Source organism: Anopheles stephensi, chromosome 2 (assembly GCF_013141755.1).
Source record: "Anopheles stephensi strain Indian chromosome 2, UCI_ANSTEP_V1.0, whole genome shotgun sequence".
Taxonomy (NCBI): Eukaryota; Metazoa; Arthropoda; class Insecta; order Diptera; family Culicidae; genus Anopheles; species Anopheles stephensi.
In genome coordinates this window covers 67,396,872-67,415,800 of record NC_050202.1, presented here as the reverse complement: position 1 = coordinate 67,415,800, position 18,929 = coordinate 67,396,872, and the positions used below count along the sequence as shown (strand labels likewise).

Here is an 18,929-nt window from a genome sequence, read left to right as displayed (position 1 = left end):
GTACAGATCTAGTTGCAAATGTGATCGTGCGTCGGATAATGTTCAAGTGTCGTTCAAGTATATTGTTTTCGTGGGCTAGATGAAGGTGTGCAATGGGTTAGCGGGAGTTGGCAGGCTACTCTGGTTACTTTGGTTTGTATGTTTGAATTTGAGATGGAGGCCGATGAGTATGGAGCGTTCACTGTACACGTCCGGTGATCTTTTGCGAATGCCTTAGGGGACTTTTTTCGGGTAGGGTAGATATATCCGTTAGTAACGCGCAGGCAGTTGGTTGGAACTCTTTGGTGGAGGGGAGGTCAACGCCTGCCAAACGCTGGCGACCTGTGTCAAGCTATGGGTCGCTACTCTACACAGGACGTTTGGTAAAGGATCGTTAGTGTTTTTCGGTACGATACGCAGTACGTATTTGGGCGTATTTGCTTTGGTGACGCTACTGGCAGGATCTACTATCGACACCCTGGTGCTGTGGTGCTGCTGCAGCTACTACGGTTTCGGAGGTACCTGGGTGCAACTGTTGTCCCGATCCTTCCGGGAGAGCCGTCGTCGGTAGCCGGTTATGCTGCAAGGCGAGTTCGAAGGCGAAGCTCAACTACGATGCGGTTACGTGGCGTGGCTCTACTAAGCTACTGGCGTTGTTCAGTGGCGGACTCTTGATAGGCAGGTGAGCTTTAGCTGCTGATGTGCGTATAACTCGAATAGGCACGCGGCACACACTCTACCGATCTGCACAGCCTTCGACACACAAAAACCAAAAACCAAACGTTACTGGCACTAGGAGCGATTTACACTGGCGCGCGTTCTATATGCGTTTGTTAGTGAGCTTGAACACAGGGACCTAGCGAAAAATCAAAAACACCAGCTCAAATCTACTTCTCTTCTACTGCAACGCAACAACAACAACTACGCTGCCCGGAAACGGATCCCGAGCAGGCGCGAAAGAATTACTAAAGTGTGTGAGCCGTAGCAGCACAAGGTGTAGGTGGAGGTTCTTATGAGTGCCAAAGCTAGGTACGGTGCTGGTTCTCGGGGGAAAAAAATCTCCTCTGTCCGTTATGCACCCGGAAGCCGTACTGCAGCTTGCAAAATTCTTGCGTCGTGCCTTATCTTCAAGGTACTAGTCGGCCGACACTCAACCGTGAACGACGACGCCTGTCCGCGGTGTGGTGAGAGGTGTTGGAGGTGTTTTGCTGGCGGATGGTTGGGTTTTTGTTTCCGAGCCGGGCCAACTGTTGTGCACGGTGGTACGCGAAAACACGAACGCTGCGTGGCCACACCAAAAAAAAAAAACCGAACGGACGATCAACACTGCTGCACACGATCACGATCGTACGATTGGGGGTTTGGTAAACGGTCGCAAAACAATTTGCTTGCTCACTTCCGACGTTTGGGAACACTTCCGCTTCGTCACTACTGTGCCCACGAAACACGCCTTCCTTCCGACAGCGGGTTCGGAAGTTTATCTTCCCTGATGTTTATGCTTTCTTTGGCGGGTATAGCTAAAGGACGAGCTGTTACACACACGCACATAAACACACACGCACAGGACACATACGAATGCCGATAAAGGGGAAAGATGCGGTACACACTGGTACGCACTGGTGCGTACTGTTTCGTTTGGATCGCTGCTGCTAACTGCTGCTAAGGTCGAATCCGTTCCACCACTGGGTGCCCCGATGCCGGGTTAATTCCATATCTCGCACCGCTGATAGCGAACTCACATTACGACCGGCCCGATACGAATGCACGCGTATCTTCGGCGGCCGCAGTTTTCGAACTCCAGCCGTGGAGTTCGTTCGGATCCGGCGGACACTAGCGTCGGTGCTACGGTCGGTACAGGAACCGCACTAAACGTGACACTTTAGGGGCTCCTTGGACAGGGCAGCTCGAAACGATTCGGTAGGCAGTGACACTCGCGTGATCATACCGTACGAATACGTTTGGTTACGCTTCACACTGACACTTGTAAGCGGATGGTGCAGGTGCTGTTGAACGGATTGGAAGATAAGAAATGGTTTCGAGAATCAGGAAGCGATTCAAAATATTTTATCGTAACAAACTGGAGGGGATGAAATATTAAAATTCTTCTTCACTGTAACGCATCATAATTTAGCCTAAAAAAATCACGACAAGAAAATACTGATACTAGAATTCGCACTCCTGGTCCTGGCGTAAATCTTCGGTCGTCTTCATGTGTCAGCACTTTTCACACTGTGATTTGCACATTAGCTCTCTCGCTCTCACTCTCTCTCTCTCTCTTTTCTCTTTTTCCACCCACTTCCTCGTTCTTGCTCCTACTCTTCTTCCCAAACTGTCTCACTGTTTGTTTGTTGATTTTTCTTCTAGCAACACTCAACGCACTAGGAATTTGTAGCAGAATTAGACCTTCACTTTACTCGATTATACACTGGGCAGTTTAATGGCAATTTCTCGGTAGTGTTAAACTTTTCAAAACACACACACACACACAGTTGCACATACATATTTTAAATTGAGGCAAAGATCAAACGACATAAACGAGCAGGGCGAGAGTAACGCGTCGCGTACCAACCGAAAAAGGACGATCTGCCCGCGCCAGCAACAGGGCGAAAGCGACCGAGCGCCGAAGATTAAAGCACCAAGCACAGACACGCGATCCTCTGCTGCTCTAATAATGCCGGACACACTATTATTAGACGGGGTTTGCTTTACTCCTCCGTTTAGGTTTCGGTACGCTTCACTTATTTACATTCTCCTTTCGCGTGCGACCGGACACACATACGCTCCCACACATACCGCGCCGGCACACACGCACACACAGAAACACACGAATGCCGGGCGAGGGTCACATTTCGCAAGGGACAGGGGACTGCGATTTCCCGAGTCCCACCTGTTTTAGCGCTTGTCAGGCAAAACGACGTGAGGATGCTCGAATTTCTTTGCGGCAGAGATAGCGGATGCGGATATTTGGTGAGTTTGTTGTGGCGAAAGAGATTTTTTTAGGGCCCTGTCACTGGTCCCTGGCTGTGTTGGGAAAGTGCCGGGCCGAACCGACGGTGAGCAGGTTGGCAGGACGCGAATACGTTTTGCCCGGTTTGACAGGTGGTGCTAGAGCGGCACCCAGGCCGAATTTCTCACTGATCCTCAGCTTTGGGCAGGGGAGTAAAAATAAAAGGGAAAAGGATTTTGTAATGCCACTGTCACAATTTTTGCTTTTGACTTGATCTGTTCACTTTTCCCATTAATGATGGGATCACTTTACACCCCATAAAAGTACTATTCACGTTTGAAAGACAACTTTTGAATGAATTATCAATTCCACCCTTTACCCTACGGTGGGTCCTTCCGGATAATGTGGCGGGAGGGGGTCGCAAACCCCGGTTGCGATAAACGCGGAACACAAACACCAGCACAGTGACGCCACAGACGACGACGACGACAACGCTTCCTCACTCGACAGCACCTTTGGGTCGACTAAAAATAAAGTCTAAAAGAAGCTGCAGCGGAAGTCGCACCCGTCTGCTCGCGCATGCCCCAAGCGCTCTCGTGTCGGCGGCGACTGGCCGGACTCTCTCATCATCTGGTCGCGAAACCGACACGCTTTCCTTCTGTGTCTGAGACGACCGCTTACACAGACCGGGCGGCATTTAACCATCTCACGGAGAGGACCGTGTTAATAATAACCTGTACCGTAGCGCGCGCGCCAGCCAGCACCGTGGCGTCGTCGACATCCTCCCGGGGAAGCGCTGCGATCGCTCGATCACAGCCGGGGAGATCAGCTCGGGAGTTACCAGCTGGTGGTGTTCATCCCCTATTTTTCTCTCTCTCTCTCTTTCTCTCGTCTCTCGCTCAAGTCTTGGCACTCTCTTCTCTCAACGCACACTCGCGAGCCTGGGAGGATCCTCTCGCCTGTCTGTCTGGCACGAAGGGATGATGCTTACGGTGGGCTTAAAATCGTCCTGGGTGGGATTGGGGAATGAGTAACAAATGTGAAACAAACCGGCCCCGCGGCTAGTCCGATCGATAAATGTCAGCCAGCGGCGAGATTTTTCGGATCGGAAATTTATAGACATTCTTCGACGCTGCGTCGTACCACGATTGCGGGAACCTTCGCTCCGGTGGTGCCAGCCACCAAACTGTGCTCCAAAGAGTGTGTGAGAGAGAGAGAGAGAGCGCGCGTGAAACGCATCGGACAGGACAGGTGTGTAATGTGAATGTTGCGCACCGTGGCGGGTAGTTGTAAAGATCGTCTTCACCGATCGCAAGGATAACATTTGCCTGTTCGAAACGATGATGATTTATTGGTAGTGAACTAAAATAACGAAATATCACTAGCAGAAGGTAGAAAACAAATTCCACCCGGCTCAAGGTAATGCACAACGTGGCAGTTTGGCAATTATGGTGTGCATGTCCCTTCGGTCTATTGCAGCCGGTTAATTATCACAGGTTGTCATTAAACCGTTTTCGTTCCAGATTCGGTGCGGGACGAACGGCCGCATGGCATGTTCGCATGTGGTTTCCCGTTACACAACAAACTTTTCCGCTAAATTTAGACTAGAACGTGATCTTTAGCGGCTAAATGGAGTCACATTTCACCGCCTAATGAGTGGCCCCGCCAAGGCCACGGCAATGGCAATATGATTATGTTAATTTAGTTTTTTTGTATTGCGAAAATGGCAATCACTTTCTGGTGATTGATGAGAAAATGGCCGATGGCTAGTTGAGCCGGACAACCAGCACACTCGTGAAAGTAATGTTTAAACAGCATTTTGGGGATACATTTTCCCAACGCATAAGTAAAAGTATTGTTCACATCGTAAAACAAGAAAGTCCTTAAGCACACCAGGTCTACGTCGAATGACCCTAGAAAATTAAAGTCATAAACATCCCGCCATCGAACAGAACAATACGTGGGTCCAATAAGAAGCGAAAAATGTAAGCAGCTTGCATCTGAAAATGTCTCTGAAGCAAAGTGTAAATAATCGAATGGCCCTCGAAGCTATTTATCGATTCCATCCGCAGCCTCAGACCCGGAGTGCGCTGATCGGATCACCAAAGTATGGCGTGAGGATACACATAAAGCACTTCAATTCCATTTCAATTGCCATCAGCATCCACCGACTCGCGACTATAAAATTGGCCCGGCTAAGTCCTTCGCCATCCTTCATAGGGCATGGGCACTTGAAGTGTTGTGTGTGCTGGTTGGTTGGAGCAAGTCCAAACATTTCCAGGATATGGCGTGGTCGTTCCCGCTTTTGCAGCCACACTTCAACTCCGAGAGGATTTTGATGGCTTCGCAAAACAATGAGTTTGGGACCGGCAAAGCCAAACTTTTCGTATTAATTCGCTTCCTTTTCAATGGAAGCACGAAAGAATGGAACGCGGCGTGGAGGAAAACAACACAAGGGAACATTCTTTTGTTATAAACAATAAAAGAAGCTTTCACGTTTTTTTTTGTTTACGAAAACTCAATAAAATTCACCGGAATAGACAGCTAAACGGGAAGGTGTTGAAGGGGCGTAAAACTTTTTGTTCTATCGGTCAAACTGCACTCATCCGTGGTGGGTCCATGTGTTTAGGAGCGTTGCGATTTTTTCTTCTCCATTTCTCTTTCATCTCGTCAGTCGACGAGAGTTTTTCTACCGGCGGCCAGCCAGCCGGGTGAGATACCACATCCCAGCCATCCATCCATCCGATCCGAACCGTAATTCAATTAACACTAATCAATCAACGATCGACGGCTGCAAGACGAGCGCGCTCGCCATTCTCACGTGTTTGGCTGCCGTGAATGAACGTCTGCGTTGAGCGCTGTGTGTGTGTGTGTGCGTTTTTCCACATTGTTTTGTTTCTGTTCTGTTAGCACAGATAATTGGAAACGGCCCGACTTGAACCAATTGAACTTCAATAGTAAGTTTTACCATCAAACCCCGAAGGCTTTCGCACGCGGACTCACGGCACTTGTGCCGATGCCCCAAACGCTTCCACGAATCGCGAAAGCGTACGATTTGGTGATGATAAAATGTGGCAGGTTTCGCCGACCGGCCTGTGTAGACGTGTAGACCGCGACCAGACGCATTTTTACGCTGGCTGGTTTTTACGAGCCCTGAGGTGAAGCTGGACCTGTCCCGCGAGACCAGGGCACGATAAACACCCAAACCGCGAACGATTTCGTGCACTCCCGTCACTGACGGCTTTCGTGCTGGGTGGCGATGGTATGGCCCAAATGGTCGACAAGGAGTAATTTAATGAAATGGATCGTTGATGACGAAAATGGCGTTTAGGTTTAGAAAAAGAAGAAAACCTCATGTGACGCTATTCTAGAGATAAGCCATTTTATTCTGGCTCTGTCCTATTGAATGTCTCAACCGTTCGTGTTGGATTTTTTTTTTTTGCTTCACCCAACCAACACCATTCTAAAGCCAAACATTTAAAATATAACCCCATCTCATACGCATGCAAGCATGTTCCTGTTTTTCTTTTCCCTCCCCATCTACTTTTCGCCAAAACACGTGGCGCACGCGCATGGGCCTCCCAAAACCCGCCACTAAACCGCATGGACGCTGGTCGAGTTTTTTGAAAAATGTCTATTTTTACCATTACACCCAAGCCGGCGGAAGGTTGGTAACGACGCGCGTTTCACTTATTTCGGGACCGGGGTTTGCCCTTACTTTGACCAACCGAATGACACCCTTCCTCTGCTCCCTCCCTCTCTCCTTGCGACTCGTCGCCCCTACAGGACACACGGAGGGGTCGCAAACGTTGTTGTTGAGTGTGCAATATTTTTCGACCTCATCAGAACGCGCATCCGTCGTCTGAGGCGTAAGGAATTTAGAAACTCGTAAAACACTCACCCTCACCCAAAAAAGCCGCGGGACCCGTTTCGCGGGACAGCGAAACGATCGCTAAACAAATGATCTCCCAGACAAAACGCGTGTGTGGTTAAACCTTTCATCGGGCGGCCGCCCTACAGGATGATTAAATACTCAAGTCTGCCTGCCTTGTTGGCCTGCTCAATTGTTTGCGCCGGAGTCTTACTTCCTGCGCACTATTGGGTGATACACTGCTAGCCCTCGAGGAAATAGACTGTGCGCTGTGCAAAAAAGCAGGAGTTAAGCAATTAATTCTGGCATTCAAACAAACTAACAAGTGCACCGGAATATGCTGCGGTACGGCGCCTGCATCCGCCACGAGGGGGAAACGTGTCAAGGCAAACTGAGCTCACAGCAGACACCTGCAACCTGCTCGAGAACTTCCCTTAACTAAACCACTGCGGGTCGGGAAACAATGCGGTGTCCAGCAAAGCGGTGATACGGTGGGCATTGAAATACAGAGCATACCAGATATGAGATATGCCCCCGGGGCGTCTTCGTTCGTGGGCAGTGCGTGCAGGATTATGGACCGGTTTTGTCATAAGATAAAAGTGAACCCTGTCAATCGTATTGGCACAGTCGCGCTTGCAACATGGGCACGAACCGTTTATCGGTTTTGCTTCAGCGTTATCCGCAAAATTTATGATCGATAAGCCTGATGGAATCTGTGACGCCGCAAAGTGTGATTGATCATGGTGGGAAGTTTGTGTCGTTTTTTGGCGTTGGTGGAAGGGGGGGGGGGTGGGGTTCGGGAGGTGTCCGTTATGTCATAATTATAGTATCGCCTTGGGAGTGTTTAAATCGCTTGAACGGTCCCAGTTAACCTTCGGGTAAGGGGGATTTTAAGGTAGATACGGTTTGTGGACTTACTTTTGCTTGGTACTGTTTAACGAGTGTCGCATCGTGGCACCATGCCTCAAGTAATTACAGTAAGTACTACGTTTATTAAAAAATGACATAAAATTGAACCGTTTTGCAGAGGATTAGATTTTTATGCGGTGTTTGATAATGTTTTATATGAATATAAATTGTGTAAAGCTGCTATGAAAATTTATGTCTCTGATTTTATGTGTTTTTCAGATAGAGAAATATCTTTTTAAAGGTCCATCACTTTCTTCTACCATTTTTATATTTAATGTTCATCGAGATATGTTAAACGAGTTCATCTCTTTACTTTAAAATTAAGGTTAAGGTAAGAGTTGGTAGAGTCATTTCTGCTTTAAATTTTACTAGAAGAACATTGATTGTAAACCATTAATTTAAATAGTTTTCTCTAGTAAACATCCGTTTCATCATTAAACAAGATAGATGAACATTTAACTTTATTCAAACAGTTACGATACTCATATATAGCATGGAAAATGTTAAATCGACAATGGTGCGCCGGTCAAATTTCAAATTCCTTTCAAACAGCCTCTCTCTACGCTCGACCGAATATCCAGCTACGGAGAAAAATTAAATCACAGAAAGCCAGAAATGGCAGGCCTGAGACCTTTCGAGGTGGTTCTATAAGATATTAAAAAATATTTACAACTATTAACATTGAAAAACAGGATATAAATTTATGATCTTATGTGATCTTTATCGCTCGAAAAATCAACAACAAACAATCCATAGTATTATTCAGATTAGAAAGAACGGCAGTAGATATTTTTATTGATATTGCCGTATTGCTTGAACTTGTTTGATTTTTTAGAGAAAAATTGTTTCAAAATAATGATTTAATGATCGGTTTTAAATATTCCCAAAACAATCATTTGAACGGATAAAATGCGCATGATTAAAATAATGGTCATGATCACACCCCTTACCCGTGGTATAACACTCAAGACGCCGAGTAAGGAGCACAGGGTTAAAAATATTACATCTGCAGTATCGACCTTGACTAAGCATAAAGATGCTTCACCACACTCACGCCCAAAGAACGTACCACCAGCGGAGAATGTAACAATCAACGGCTTAATCCCGTTTCTATTAAAATTCCTATCTCAAATCACTGAACTGAAACAATCGCCCAACAGGGACGACCGAACATGCGCCCGAGCTAGACGTCCTTGCGGTAAGCGTACGTTGACACAATCGAAAGCCCTACAAATAAAAACCCACACATACACACACGCCGAATAAGGGAAAGCTATAAAGATCAAAATAAATCCGACGCACTATCATCGAAGGATTTAGTGGGATTGTTAGACTCCTGGGCATCAGCACAATCTGCCTCAAAGGACACCGGACCAGTTTTACGAACCAGCGCGATATAAGGAATTAATGTGAGCCAGTAACCCTTAATGCTACCGAATCGTGCGGGATTCTCAGTAGCATAATTTCTTGCCACTGGTGCTGGTTTCCCAGTGCTTCCTTGAAAAGGTGGGAACAGCTAATGAATTGGGCGATCCATAATTCACCTGCATGTTTAAAACGCCCAGCACAGAACTTTCATCCACGATCGTTCCATCCACGGTACGGCCACCGTGTCCGCTGCTGTCGTGAAAATAAAATTAAACTATTTAATTAACTGCCTCTATACACTGTGCACTTGTTTCGCGCGCGTCACTCCATCCTGCTCTTCATCATTTCAATTGTTCTGATTGTGATGTCCCTTTCTTGCGCAATTTTATGAGCAAACATACCCCATTTAGCAATTGTTTCTGCCGTTGGTGTAGGAGAGTGTGTGCTGGTGTTCGAGTTTTTTTTCTTTGTTTCGCTTGCTCCCCGTTCATTCTCCGCTCGTGTATTGTTTGCAACATTATTTTTGTGCACCTTATTCATCGCTTCGTCTCAGTGTGCGCACCAGCCAACCCCGAGGGTGGCGTACACATGCACCGCGGTGTACGTGTGCCACAAGCACACGGACGACTGAACCTTTCCTGCCAACCGAGAAAACGTTGGCGGCCACGGAACTGTGGCGAACGCATCCGTTCTGTGCCGTAGGGGATTTTACAGCTTTGCCAGAGTAAATCTGATTAAAAGCAGCTTCGTCCGGTTATTATGCGGGTGCAGTAAAACCGTTCGGTGGAGCTGGTCGGCTGTTCGTAGTGTGGGAGAAAGCGCCCATCGTACCCGGTGTGGGGCACACGAGATCGATGACGTTTTGTGGAGAATCCAGCACGAAGGATAAATTGCTAACGGTAGAGATCAAGGGTGAATCACAATGGGTAACGCCACCGCCGTTAAAGCGGAATGATTAACTTCACCGTATGATCGCCGGAATGCAGATCCTCATCAGCTGGCGATGAGGAAATGGGGTGAGTCATTCGCATGGTAACTCTGCCGAGATGAAATGCATTTGGTAAGCTTCGGATAACATTGCGTTGCGATAATGAAACTGCGCGAGAGGTGTGAGCAAATGCAGCAGCCACGAGCCACTGCTTAATCCCTGCAGACGTAAACATGTCGCAGATTATTCAGGCGCTTCGGACAGCAGATGGTTGCAATGATGGTTAAGGGCAGACATGTTCTTCATTTTGGTTTTTGTAACAGAGTTTTACACTCTTAGTGGAGTATTTAGAATAACAGAAATAAAAAAAGGCTTTGTAAAATTATGTTGTATTTAACGAAGACTTTTTTATCAAACTTACGCTTGAACAGATACTACGAAAGGATGTATTGTGGAAAGGAACTGTGTTTAATGGTAAAATTTTATTTGAAAATATGTTTGATCCATTTAGAGTCCTCTAACGTTCATTTATGAGCAAGTGTTGACAATTTTCCTGCTCTATTTTAAGGGTTTTGCTCTTCATTGCTTATTGTGATAATAATGATATTTTTTATTGATAAGATAATATCAGGCTTTGATCGTTCGAACTATATGATACAAAACAATCAAAATTAAAATTCTATATATTTTTTAGACAAAACTCGACGATCGAATTAGTCTGATGATAAGTAATCAGTTAAAAATCCTATTTAAATTACTGAAACAAATTAACAAACAGCGTCGAGCGATTTTTTAATGAAATATTCCTTATTCCTAGCACAGCATAAAAGATCAAGCAAAAATTATAAAGTGTTTGATACAAAGAATGAAAACCTGGCAAAAAAAAAAACAATCTTCAACTTCTTCTAGTCTACTGAGCGCGTCTGGTCCCTTCGGACCGTGTGCCAATTTCATGGGATCATAGAGCAACCATTAACAAGGTGACGATCTCTGAACATGGTCTGTAATAAATCTTGTTTAAAGTGCTCGACATGCATCTTCCTATTGTTCTAGATATTCTTAATTTTTTTTCGGAACATAAATAATTACCATTAAGCAAAACGAGTAGCATACTGCTAAAATAATATAAGAACAATGTCTGGTTATTGCTACCATCAGAAATGCTTCTTCACCGAATTCAATCAGCTATACACATCTCTCTCAATAAAACGACTCATTAACTCTTCGTACAGCTTGATTTGCTTTCTGTGTGAAATTAATCTTCCGAAAAACACCCGGAAGACTTCTGCCTGGAAACTGGCAAGTGTGTGTAGGTACTATGTTTACACCACAGACACACACGCATGCACACACACTAAACCCTGCTGCGCTTGCAACCCTGCTGTTGATTGTCACAATGCAATAAAATCACGATCATCGTCACGTTTTTCGCCGGGCAGCTCACGCTTCCGCCTCCGCAAGTCCAGCTGCACCGAGCTGTCGCTGCTATATTTATTGAGCAAATATTGACTGTGGGTCGGTTTCTGCTGAGTCGACAGGCGATTAATGCAACATGCCGTGTAGCATCGCTTCACCGCTGCACGCTGCACTAATGATCCACCGTGCGGACGACAAGGGATGGCTGTGTTTAATTACATACGTTCGCGCTTGCCAGACGCGACGAATGGTTTTAATTCGACACCAAATAAGTTAACCAGCTACTAAGCTACCAGCTAGCACCGGTGCAAAAACAGCCACAGACCACAATGTGTAGTCCACCACACACACACAAACACCCACAGCCAGTGGTTTAGATTCACGTCCACCAAGAACATCAAGCGAAAGGGTGTCTGTCTTCCATCGCCAAACCTTCCCCCCAGAAGCAGTTCCTTGGCCGATCTTTGCCCAGGGGCCCCGGTAACGCGAGCACCGAACCGTCCGGTACGTCAAAAGGCCATCGCGCTTCTTGCGTGGTGCGGTTTTTCGCGCCGAGCGGCAATTAATTTAAATCTACAAGAAAAGTGACGATCTACTTTCCTGGCGACGAGGGCAAAAAATAAAACACACACCTCGGGGCAGTCGGGTATGGGGATGAGCATGATGGCAGCACTACCCAGTCCAAATGGGAAGCAAAACAAAAGAGATTCACGCATAAACGGGTTGACCAATGATGCTTGAACCAACGGGCAAACGATCTCCGGAAGACAGGAGGGCAGATAAAAATACCCAGTATGCTGGTGTTGGTCGGCTACTGTATCGCGCCGAGCCGTGACAACTTCACTGACCGTCGTCGTACTCCGGGGTTGGCGCAATCCGCAAACTTACACTTACACAGCCCCGGTGTGCGCACGCTTTACTGACAGATGAGCGTTATTTTGTAATTTTATAACCATTTCAACTGTTCGGCGGTAATGTCCACCGCACGGCTGAACCGTTCGTCAAATGGCTTCTGACACGCGGGGCAGGATAACGTTACGCCGTTTGTCATCAATCGCCTGGTGGGCGACACCAGGTGGATAAGCTTCGCCCGGCGACACATCGATGGTGACCGCGTAAATGAGCACCGAATGTCACCGGCAACGTACGTCATCGATAGTCATCATTTCAATGTCTTGTTCAAATGACACTAAGGATTATCGATGGATAATTGAAGGTTCGGAAGTTATAATTTTCTCTACAAACATAATTGAAGCCAATCAAATTATGTGTTCTGATTTAACGCGACCGGATCATTGCACCTGAAGCCCGGTCCCGGAGGACAGCGTATCATCGCAGATAAAGTTGACCGATTCCTCGAACGATCGGAGTGCGTCACGCTAGCGCTAGTTTTGATACCAACGCTGTGCTTTAACTGTTCGCGTGATAATTACACAACAAAGACGCGCGCAACCAAGGTTCAGTGATTTGTTTTAGATTTCAGTTTGTCACGAAACACACAAAATGTTGGTGCTAGTATTTTTGGCAGCAATAATTATTCGGCCCCGGTCAGTTGGTCGGGAGCGGAGTCACGGAAGCGGAAGAGGACACACCGGTGTGGAGGAGCACATAACTGCGAATGGCGGGTTTTAATTGCTAAATTAAGCTTGTGCTTATGAAATGTTAATTTACTCGGGTGTTGGTTTTTTGCTAGCAGGATGGAACACAAAGCACTACACAATTGTAATGGTTAGTTGTGATAAAGGGGAATTGTATGGTTTGATTATATTATTGTGGAGTAGTTGGCATCAAAATTAGTTAAATAATGAGACAAAATAACTTAAATGCTCCGATTTAAACTGATTTAAATACATCCTCAATTCAACACTAATGTTTACATTGCATTATAATTTTACACATGTCACGCGTAAGCCATTCCTACCACAATGAACCATTTTAACGCCTGTTTAGTGTCACAGAGACGTATGTAACTGTTGCCATATTTTTAGTGCTCACCAAAAAAGCGTCTGTATGTAAGAGAGCTGTAGGATTTAGATTGAAATAATTATCACTACATGATTAGCTCGTTAGCAAACGTACCGGTCAGCAAAGGGCCGGCCGTTACTACGAATCCCGAAAATAAATATCTTCGTGCTTCAACTCGAAAGGAACCTTGTACACGATGGACGGCCAGCCTGAGCACATTAATTTATCCCAAACACTCCACTTTCCCTGCTTGGCTAGGGAGAAGCATAAGAAGAAGCAATTTTTTGAAGAAAGAGCGAGAAACTAAATTTATCTCCACTGCGTTACAGGACCGATTTGACATGAAAGTTTGTGTTTGGTGTTTGAAATGTCCGATCGGATGCTTGGGCGCTATTATGCTGCGCTATGTTTGGCTCCTTCCACAGCTTCCTTTTGGCAACAGCCAACAGATCTGTGATGAAAATTGACGAATATTTTACAGTAGCTTTCGGGTGATTTGTCATCAAACCTTTCGGCAGTACATAGTTCGCCATGTTGTTCGAGCACACCATTTCATCACAAGGTTAATGTGGCACAGTCATCCCTGTAGACAATCACTAGTAGTTGGCGAAGACAAAGTGAACCCTTGAAGTGATGTTTGTCATGAGTTATTATGGCTTATGAGAATTCCATTAATAACCTTCTGTGATACAGTAAAGACGCCATTTTTTTCAGAGAACCATTCTTTAACCATGTGTCAAACCTGGTCGATTGGAAGAAAATTGCTGATCGTATCAAATTCCGAAAAGAAACATCACCCTACCAAAATCAATCGAACCCTCGCAAAGTGACAGTTGGCACATTCGTTTCGCCGTTTGGCAGTTTTCTTCGGTCTGAAACGGCCTAAATGGGGAAAATGGTTTGCTCGGCAGCTCCGTTACCGATAACAACCGATGGTGAAAAGCGTTAAGCACTGTGCGGCTGGGCCAGCTGTTTGATCGTAAATCTTTGCCCCATTTCAAGACCTTGAGACGTGGATTTAGTGTACCACAGGTTTTTAGAGGCTGCCCGGGAGTGGATTGCGGTACTACTTTGAAACGATACGGCCCGGGAACAGACGACATCTTCAAGCATGGCAAACACGTGGTCGCCTGCTGAGATTGGTTCGAGATGGGCAATGATAAGCTAATCTCATGTTCTCACATGCCCATCCATTCGTCCGTTACTGATTGATGTACATGTGTTCTGAGACGTTCATTGGAATGTCCGGCTTACCAGAACCCGTGATAGGCATGATTTAAAAAAATCAAAACGGCACAAATCCTAAATGTCTGCTGGAGCGATGCGACCTGTCGTTACCGATGTCATAGCATCAATCTGAACTGTATCCTTTTCCAATTCTTCCCAGTGGCACCGAGAGAGAGATAGAGAGTTCCTTAGAACACGCATTTCGTTGAGACTATCACCTCAACCTGGTGGTACGAGCATAAAAGCCCTTCCCAAACAGATTCCTTGCCAAACGGAACGTGAGGGAACCCACATTGGCGAGAATGGAGGGAAAACGAGCGTGCAAACAAATTATCCCTTTCTCCGGAGGAACGAGACTGGTTTAATGGGCCATTTTGGAGAAATTGGTTCGTGTCACCCCGTCAGAAACTTCGTCCAGCAAGAAGCGTTTATCCCTGCTTCACGCCCCAAAACGAGAGTTACGGTTACCAAACACCCACCATGCGCCATCTGTCGGATCAGCCGAAAGATCGAAACGTCAAGCGAAGGACGTTTGTCGTAACTCGTAAAAAAATGGGAAGCTTTTGCTCGGGCCATTTCTTTTCACCGAAGGACGGTAGGCCGACCCGCTCGGGAATCACGATCGACCATATACGGATCCCATTTCGTTGGGCTGAAGCAAAAGAAGAAAAAAACCCACATCGCATAAACACACAGGAAAGCTTGCTCACAGTTGTGGTTTCCCTTTAAGGCAAAATGGGCTCCCCGGGAAACGGATGTGGGTGAATGAAAAAAAAGTTTTCCCCAAGAATGTTTGATGCTTTGCAAAATGAAGCACAGAAAAAGTGGCAGTAAACAAAGCTACCCCGAAAAACGTGCCAGAAGACGTGACAAAAATCAACATCCGGTTGACAAGTGGTTCGTTTTCTGTTCTGGGTGATGACGGTGCTTCGAGCCAAAGGATATGAGACATTCAGCCCATCAAAGGCATGCCGAACGGGAAGGTTTATTACCAAGTCGACGCATTTTTAAGCGATGCTTTTAGAAACAATTTGTTCGTGTCAGCTAGTCAGGATTTCGATCACGCCGTAACTTAGCAAGGAATTTACTGATTAATAAGGTACAAATCAAATGCAAAAAGTTTAGCAAATCTGTTCTAATAATAAATAATCTTATCATCTAAAGAGTCCTGAATTACTGCACACATTTTACAGCATCTCCCATTGAAGGTTTCATTTCTGCCAACTTTACAAATTTAATGGTGCGATTGCATGCTGTGGAAGGAAATAAAATGGCTCCACTTTATAGCACAACTTTTATGAACTAATTAGCTTGTGATGGTGGCAGCTTAATGCTGGATTTTGCTGATGCATAAACAGGTTCGCTTGTGAGGTTCGCATCGCCAATTGCTTAGGCTTCTTTTTTTACAGACGTTAAAACACGTCGATAATCTCACTTTAATGTTTATTTAATTAATAAACGAAAAGCGCATCAAACAAACCTGATGAGCTAGCATTTAAACACATTACGTGAGAAAAGATCTTTAATAGCTCTAAAGCCTGAAGGGACGGCCCTATGGTACATGAGACAGCGACGCCGGTCCTCACACGGCAGAATAAGTCAATAAGTCATGTAAGGCATGTGGTAACAATAAGTCGAGTAAGTCAGAAATGGCACGCATGATCGAAGAGGTCGTTAGGAAGAAGAAGAAAGCCTGTATAAGAAGAGTTTCTTCTTTTAAAAAAATCCCTTTTATCTTAAACAATGTTACTTTCAATACATAAAACCTTTTGAAATATCATCAATAATATACCGTCCTGTCCTTACGGGGACAGAAAATCTAGGCTGCCACGCTAGAAATAAATCGATAAGTCAATGATATCCCGCAAATAGGTAAGCAACACTCGGACAAAAAACTATTTGTAATACTTGCAATACCTCAAAAATATTTAATAAACGTTAAGAAATGCCAAAGTTTCGTTCTCATACTTCAAGCGAACCATTTAAAACTCTTTAAAGACAAGCTCCGGCGAATGCGTTACCCTGCAACATCGTCCACTGACTCGTCGGTGGGCTTTTTCTGTCAATGTTTTTTCCACCGAAAGCAAAATTGGTAATCATTTTCCCCGCCTCCACCTTGGTTGCTGCCATCTTTCCTCTGCGCTTGCGTCACACTGTACGTGTGCATACATGTCCTTTTCACAGCGACGACCCTAAAGCGGAATATTTATTGGGAACGGCGAACGATGTACACGTTCGTTACTGTCCCTAAATAAAGTTAAAGTAATAGGTTCGAAATTCGGTGGTTTTTTTTCTATTTTATGTATCAATTTTAATGTACGTAAGCTCACCTGGGGCTTAGTTAAAAAATAATATTAAAACCCATACTCCGTACTTTTGGGTTGTGGATTGCAAATTGAAATTGATGAATGCACTCCTATCGCTCCATACCATCCTGACCCATGATAAATTACGTTCTCCGAATAGAAAAGCGGATACTTTTTATTCCACACTATCAACCACATGCACACGTAATTGAAAAGCTTTTGCCACAGCGGCAGCAGTGCATTGAATGCATTCGCCGTGCACGTCCGATGTATCATCGATGGTTTGCGAGGCGGATAATGTCGTTCGACGCTGGCAGTCAAAACCAGTCCCTCGGGCCGTATCCATAGCGACAGCATCCCTACCCGTAAGCATCAATTAAAGCGAATGAAACCTTGCATTGCCTTTTGTCTTGATCTGCCATCGCTCGGTCTGCCCACCCGCCAGCAAAAACACATTTTGCAACCTTACCCCACTAATGACATCTTTCCGTGTGGTGGCCGTGGTGGTGCGTATATGAAATCATCTGTCCGGCGAAATAACGATACAGACCCCACCATCCGGAGCTCCTTGCTCATGCCAATCTAGATGGTAGCATACCGTATGAACCTGAGGAGCGAAAAAAAAACAAGCGAATGCAACAGTGTGCACGTGGCCGTCGGCACACACGTGGAGGTCGTTGTCAATACATTCTCGATACTCTGGTTCACTCGCAACGGTTCTGTGGAAACCATAGTGCTCGACTATTTGCTTATTACTTTTTGCTTTCACGAAACACCCTAGACTGTGCAGCACTTGGTTGGTCGTCGCGAGAAATCTACTGGCAAACGCAGTTTTTGCCGACAATCCTCGAAAGGTTTAATTCCCTTAAGAAGTGTTACCGAAGGCATTCGCTTTCGTCATACTAGTGTGCGGTGGGGTGTTGCAACATTTTGTACGGAGTCGGCACACTTATTTTAACTAGCTTTCAATGATGAATGAGGCTTTAAAGAAAAGATATTTTAAGATATTTGAATTACAGGAAGAATTTAAGAAAGCATATTCCTTCCTCTTATCCTTTTAGGGCAAAACTTCATCTCCTAGAACTCCTCTTCAACAGGATTCCAAATCTTTTTCCAATTACCAATTTTTAAGCTTCGTTTTACCATACACTGGCCGTACATTTTGTAACCTTACGGGCATAACCAATCCAAAACGCAGATAAGTTTCATAAAATTTCCACCTGCCTTAAACAATCACATGTTCATCCTTTCCCTCCCGCCGTATCACATCAAGAGTGCGCATTTGTCTCCCCGGGAAAACTCGTGCCAAACGTCTCCAGCGTCCCATCCTAAGCATGCCTTATTTGCGGAATATTATCCGTGTTTCAGCATCAACATCATCATCATCCTCGCCGCGACGTGGGCTCATCATTTCCAACGCTTCAGCTCGCTTCCCACAAAGCGACAAGAGCGAACAGCACAAATGGGTACACAAATTTGCTCAACCGCTCAGGTGTTTAGCTAACAGGGAGTCGCACCCCCTCCAAAATGGTCGTTTGTTGCCTCCGCGACAGGCGGGCGTCTTGGCGCGATGATGACGTTACCACCTCGGTGGCAGCATTTTATGTCCGTCTGAGCGTAAGGTGAGGTTGATGTGTTTTGCTTTTCTTTTGTTTTCCCTGCCGCTACCTTTCACTTAAGGACACATACCACAGTAGGCGCCTCCTGAGCGCAAACTTCTCGTTGCGAACAATAATTACTAAGACCGTGCCCCTGAGAGCCGTTTAAAAGCGTGTTCACTCGAGTACACTCCGAATCGCCGAGAAGGTTGAACAGGAGTGTTTTACTTTCATCTGTGTTTCATTCGAAGCGGAGAATGAAAATCGTATCAGTTTAGAAGCCAGGAGAACGAAAAAGTGGTCGATCTACGATGAAAAATCGTTTCATCGCGGAAAGATATTCCAGAACGCAACGATCGTACGCCGATCGCTATAAAAGTGAACTGATGTTGGGTGTGAAATTCGGTCCATTCGA

The 18,929-nt window shown here is 45.6% G+C and overlaps 1 protein-coding gene across 6 annotated transcripts in view; it reads right to left on the bottom strand.

Moving 5' to 3' along the window:
• The window catches only part of LOC118504404 (sodium/calcium exchanger 3), a 117,395-nt gene that overhangs the window by 94,883 nt on the left and 3,583 nt on the right, over nucleotides 1-18,929 (bottom strand). For 3 of the 6 annotated variants that reach the window (XM_036038832.1, XM_036038837.1, XM_036038835.1), the window contains exon 2: nucleotides 1-1,982. This exon is cut by the window's left edge and continues 1,963 nt beyond it. The gene's annotated coding sequence lies outside the window, so the exon portion shown is untranslated. Of the gene's footprint in view, nucleotides 1,983-2,544; nucleotides 2,764-3,305; nucleotides 3,461-18,929 lie in introns of those variants that run through there. The other 3 variants (XM_036038834.1, XM_036038833.1, XM_036038836.1) reach the window with 3 other exon arrangements.